The following is a 6,349-nucleotide window of genomic DNA, read 5'->3' as shown; positions in this document are numbered from 1 at the left end:
TCCCCCCCTCACCCCTTCCTCTTGCTCTCTCCCTTGTGCGCCCTCCTCTCTTTTTTTTCTTCTTCCCTCAGCCGCACACAATAGTGAACACTATGATGGCTGCCCTCAAGCAATGGAGTGGATTCAGGACAGGACTCCGCCCCTTATCGCCCCCCTCCCACCACCACATTTTGTTAAATATTGCACTGGTCTCAACTGTCGAACCGTGGTGGGGTAAGAAGTTGTCTCCACCCCTTTTCTCTCTGAGAGAGGAAGCCCAGCGGCTTGGGTGTTTTTTTCCCTCCTTTTTTTTTGCTCTCAATGTGATGACTTCCTTTCACAAGGCGCTGCTGAGTTTCCTTTCCTACAATGTTTTGAGAAAGTTGCAGTCATCATCGGGTCAGTTTGGACCGTGACCTGTTTTTAAGGCTAGGAGGGGGAGCCGTGGGACTCATTTCTACGAGACTGTGTCTTATTTTGGTTCTCTTCATCTGTCTGGCCGACTCCTTTTTGGAGCGCCGTGTAAGATAACTGGTCTGCGTACTTGAAGGGGGAAGCGGGGCTGAATATTTTTGCTGGGCACGCCTGCCAAAACCCTCCTCCTGTTGACACGGTCCACGTGGACTTGTAAGAGACGGATAGACTTTGTGGATGTTTCCACAGACCCCCTTTATATGTTATGTTGGAAACTGATATCCGAAATGGACAATTTAAAATCCTTCTCGACCTTCCGCACCCTGCCCACCACCTTTTACTAACGCACCAAATGCGGCAGACATTTAAACAGCTTCTTCCCCCGTCGGCATTAACTCTCTAAACAGTAACCCAAATAGAACTGTATGGTGCCTTTTCCCATTTTTTTTTATGGTGATACTAGAGCAGCTTGTTCTACCGGAGACAAATTCCTTGTGTGTTTGACATGGCAATAAAAATAATTCTGATTCTGTTTCTAAAACACACCTGAACATTGCGCAACAATCACCTGAAGTAGCTGAACATTACACACATTATTTAAAAAAAATGGAGTCCAGCATCCTCGTTTGATCATTTTGTTTATTTATTTTTTTATCCTCCCAAGTTAACAGGTGGCCTGGAAAATAATCTGCCTTTTAAATGCGGCTCAAGCTTAAACGTTAGACCCCTCCTCCTCTTTTCCGCCTGCCCACTGCCTTGCTCGCGGTGACATTTGTTGACTCAATAGTTTCAGGCTCAGAGTAGAAAAGGAGATTTGTTTTTACACAGAAAAGGGGTGGGGAGGCAGGGGGGGGGGTCGTCAGAAGAGGAAGGAGGAGCCATTCATGCTCTTACACATTCTGCCTCGGACAAAATAGGCTATTTAAAAAAACCTTGACCTACTGCGCTTGTGTGTAAGTCGTCGTATGTTTTTTTCGGTCCTTCAACATTGTTTTTTTTATGATGCAATCATGGCCTTCAAACATGAGAAGCCTTCGTCATTTTTTTCTTGTCCATCACAGCACTTTCACTTCCAGGCAAAATACTCCTAACAGCAAGCGTCAGGCAAACCAAACGGACTTAATAAAGGTATAAAAACTAATGGTGGTGGTTTGGGTGGGGGGTGTAAAATAGCTCAGCAGGGGTCTAGGGGTCAGGGGGCATTTGCTAAGAATTGAAAAGTGAGTCTGGAATGGTTTTGTTGGCCTAGGTTGGGATAGTTGTGACGTACGGAAAATATCGCTATAACCGGGACTGTCGATATATCCGACCCTGCGCGCATGTAATTTTCTCCGTGCGTGCATAGAAATAGTATCGATATAACCGGGACTATCGATATATCCGATATCGATATAACGAGACTTTACTGTATATATATATAAATAATAAATAATATATATATATATATATATATATATATAAATAAATAATTTTTTGCTGTATATATATATATATATATATATATATATATATATATATATATATATATATATACAGCAAAAATTTATTTAGCTGATGAAGCATTTCGGATGAGGAGTGAAACGTCCGACACCTTCAAAGAAGTACAGATGACGGCTGAAGAAACCTTTTCATCGATGGACCACTCCTGTCCGACTGAGAGCTTACACAGACGGATTGACTTGATGTGTTTGAAAAGATAGGAAGCGTGTTTTTTATGTTGTATTTATGTTGAGAAATGAAATTAAAGTGAACTTTGTTTTCGCAAATTGCCCCCCCACACCCCTACAGAATCCTAAAGACCCCCCTGTTGCAGGCCTTCGATGGATTCTTAGGTCCTGCTTTGTCGTGTAAATGAAAAAAAAACTTTCTTCTCCAAGTCTCACCTGATTTCTAAAAAATGGCCGCAATGACTAATTTGCCCCCCTCCCTAACTCCCATGAGAGCTACTGTAACTCGTAAATCTGAGATTATCTGGTCGTTCCTCACACCCCTGCCACATTTCAAAGGAATGGAGGCGTGTGCCATCACCTCATCAGTAAACACTGTGGCCTCACGCTGACCCAGGGGGTCATCAAAATGAAGGCACACTTGCCACTTGGCTGATTTCACACTTGGGAATCTCATCTCACGGCAATTTGAATCGGATGCGAAACCGCCACAAGGACCCGCCCGGATTCCGTTTCGGTATTCAGATTTTCTTGTTAGTCGCCATGCCTCGGATTCAGTGATGAAAAAGGCACGGCGGTGACGTGACGGTGGTTTTAGGAAAGCAAATGGTGGTCATTTGTGATTAAAATAAAAAAATAAAGAGTGGTATTGGGTGATTAACTCATTCACTGCCATTCCCGAATTGATTCGGGAATTGAAAACCATGACGTGGAGCGTCATCTGTTCGGGTTTTGGTTTTTCTTGCCGATGGGTGCGGAGCAAGCTCCGGTCAGACCTCTGGCAATGTTTTTCTCTCCCGTGAGTGGGCAGCATTTGCTTTTTGTACAGCCACCCCCACTTGAACATCAGAAAACTCCAGACCCTTATAATTTAGTAATTAACTGGTTTTTCTAATGAAAGAAGAGAGTCTAAGGTTTCTTACGCTGAATGGAATGTTTATGTCATCCTAAAACCCAATATTCTGTGGGGCCTTCAATTTGAGTGAAAATGACAAAAACCCTGGCACTGGAGTGGACACATTTTTGTACATCGTCTGGCAGTAAATGAGTTAATGTTATTTTTAAAAATAGGATTTTTGTTTCTCCGCCTCATTCTTCTTATCGCTAGACACATCGTGAGGATGACAGTTACGACTGGGGAAAATCGTAGATCTAAAAATAAGTCATCATTCCATATGTTAATTCATATTATAATAATAATAATACATTTTATTTCAAGCGCCTTTCAAAACACCCAAGGACACTTTACAATAAAAACAATAGAACACAGCACATAACAATAAAACCATAAGTAAAATGATAAATAATAAAATAGCAGCTTCTCCCAGTTTCTCCCTCACCATTGACAGTTCTACCGTGTCCCCCTCCCCTCAGGTCAAGAGTCTGGGTGTCATCCTCGATAGCTCACTTTCCTTTCACTCCCATATTAATAACATTACTCGGTCTGCTTATTTCCACCTCCGTAATATTAACCGTCTCCGTCCCTCGCTCACCCCTCACTCCGCTGCTATCCTTATCCACAGTCTTGTCACCTCCCGCATCGATTATTGCAACGCACTTCTCTTCGGTGTCAATCAGAAATTTCTCCATAAACTCCAACTCGTCCAAAATTCTTCAGCCCGGATCATCACCAAAACCCCCTCCTTTCACCACATCACCCCTGTACTCCAGCAACTCCACTGGCTACCGGTTAAACATCGTATCGAATTCAAAATACTTCTGTTTACTTTCAAAGCCATCCATAACCTTGCTCCTCCCTATCTTTCTGACCTGCTTCAAATCTCTGTTCCCTCTCGGTCCCTCAGATCCTCATCCTCCCTTCACCTCTATGTGCCCTCTGCCCGTCTCACCACGATGGGATGCAGAGCTTTCAGCCGCTCTGCTCCCAAACTCTGGAATTCACTCCCACCCAACATCCGTAATATTGACTCCCTCCCTATTTTCAAGGCTCATCTCAAAACCCATTTGTTTAAAATTGCTTTCAATGTATAATTCTCTCTGCTATTTTATTTTTTTTTTATATTCTTACATATCCGCTTTCAGGGTTATTGATTATTATATTTTCGGGGGGGAAAAAAACAAATGCAGTTCGAAATCAAAAATCAGGGCAGGTCATGACACCCAAACAACATTTGCGATTATTTGTCCGTATTTTGGTCAAATGTAGAAAATCACGCCTGTCATGAAACAATTCCGTTTTCATTGACGTGATAAATCACTCCGACCTAAGTGGGAGGTTATAAAAGCGGTGATTTACAATCTTCCTGACGTGAGTACAGCGACATTTCTGACACATGACAGCGGATTCTCTGAGTGGCGTGAAGTTGAGAAAAGTAGCGCTTCTCGTTCGTCATCACCTGGGGCAATGTAAACACACACACACACACACACACACACACACACACACACACACACACACACACACACACACACACACACACACTTTCTTTATTTCCGATTACAACAACGTATCCATTGCCTGGGATAATACACACCATCGGAGCATTGGCCCCGGCAAAGTAGATGTTCCCCTCCTCCCGCAGTTACTGAGAGACAAGAGAGAGTCGTTAGCGTCTGCCTCACGTAGCCTAATTGTTGAAGACACTGCAGGGGATCCAGGCAGACTGCGTGGAATGGGAAACACAAGTGAGAGTAATGCAGTCGAAACCTCGTTACAACGTACCTCGGGGGATAGGGCCAAAGGTGGCAACGTTGCACCAACAAACGTTGGTCTCTAACTCCGCCTTGACGTTGTTGCCGTTACGGACAATTGTCGAAATCGTTGAGATTCCCTTTCGAAAGTGAGAAACAATTTCAGTCTTCACAGATGGCAAAATTTGCTTTCCGTTTACCAGACGTGTTTTCAGACCATGTGCTCAGAACCGTGCCGCCGTGCCTCCGGAAGTACAACAATGTACGAGGTGATCAGTAGCGTTGCAGTCAGAACTGGAGATGTTCACCCCTCTGCCCATCGCTACTTTCTGTATTGAGGAACCATTGCTCGCAGCGGCGGCTAGCTTCCCGTTTGTTGTCATAAAGGCCTTGTCACTATTTTGGAGGAAAAATCTGGTCATTAGTATGAAGATCGCGTTACAAAGTTGTTTATTGTACACACAATCGACCAATGCAAAATGAATGATGCGAAATGGGGACTTTAAAGTGTGTATTCTAAATGACGGATTTTGCATTCTATCATGTAGAATTCCAAAATGAAAATTTTTTGACAGTCTTATTTTGGCATTTTCCCAATATTTGCACTTGCTGTGACCTTGGTTGCACTTTGTCCCGCGTTTGCTGTATGGCGTCCTCTAACCATTGACAGAGTTGCTCCTCGGGCACAACAAGGTTAGACAAGGCCAATCACAACCTGCTGCCGTTCCCGTGGAGATCATAAAAACGTTTTAACACATCAAAGCTGCAGGTGTTTGCCACCTTTTGGTACAACTTGAAGGTTTTTTTTGGTTGTCTGCTTCTTACCCAAATTTTCCAATTCTCTTTCCGAGAAGGAAAATAATTTGGATTGACGGTGTGAGCATATATTAGAGTCTCACTGCATTCCATCATATACTGTGGATAGCATTCATATTTTCCATTTTTAATCAGAACCGTGTATATATTATATATTTAATCGAACCCCAAAAAATTATGTCCAAAACATTCAGTTTTCGTGGTGATTGTCCAGAATGATTATTGGCGCTAACAACATATTAACGCAGCTTTGCGAAATGTGTGGTCCTTATTTTGTTGTTGTTGTTGTTTTTTTAAGATTTGAGACGAAAAATGAATTTAGAAAAAAATCAGTGTTTTTTGTCGGTGTTTTAGATGAAAAAAAAACGAAAATAATCATCATTTTTTTAATCGTGTTTTTTTAATAACAGATTCACGGACACTGCGTGTTGATTTGCAAAAGCAAATAAGGCAATAGAGAGAACTTTATTGAGGCATTTTGAGTGCTTTGGTGTGGCTTGGGAGTAGAGGATGACCCCTGCTGGTGAGTCAGGAATCCTCCCTAAATCTTTGCCAACCGGTTTCCTCCATTAATGGATGGCAAGCAGCAATTTTTGCAATGCTCACTCTCATTCAAATTAGGACACTTCCACACACCAACATTCTATGTTTGATCGTGGTAAAAATCCAAACAAAATTGTTTTTTTTGTCCATTTTTGACTAAATACTGTAAAGCGCCTTTGTGAGGCTTTATGACACGTCATCCAGTTCTTACATTTTGTTGGCTCAGGTTTCGTGTTTTGACTGGAATCATGATCTAGAATTAGACACTATGATGTTAT

The 6,349-nt window shown here is 42.4% G+C and overlaps 1 long non-coding RNA gene across 1 annotated transcript; it reads right to left on the bottom strand.

Moving 5' to 3' along the window:
* Positions 1-4,174: 4,174 nt before the first annotated feature.
* LOC148892429 (uncharacterized) lies at positions 4,175-4,842 on the bottom strand. The gene is made up of 3 exons (XR_016116155.1): positions 4,744-4,842; positions 4,556-4,606; positions 4,175-4,417 (listed from the first exon to the last, which is right to left on the bottom strand). It is a non-coding gene; the product is annotated as an uncharacterized LOC148892429 (long non-coding RNA).
* Positions 4,843-6,349: the final 1,507 nt, after the last annotated feature.

The sequence above is a fragment of the Hippocampus bargibanti genome, linkage group LG10 (assembly GCF_051943395.1).
Source record: "Hippocampus bargibanti isolate YZ-2025 linkage group LG10, ASM5194339v1, whole genome shotgun sequence".
Lineage (NCBI taxonomy): Eukaryota > Metazoa > Chordata > Actinopteri > Syngnathiformes > Syngnathidae > Hippocampus > Hippocampus bargibanti.
Note: the sequence above shows the minus strand (reverse complement) of the source record. Positions and strands in the feature narration are given on the sequence as shown.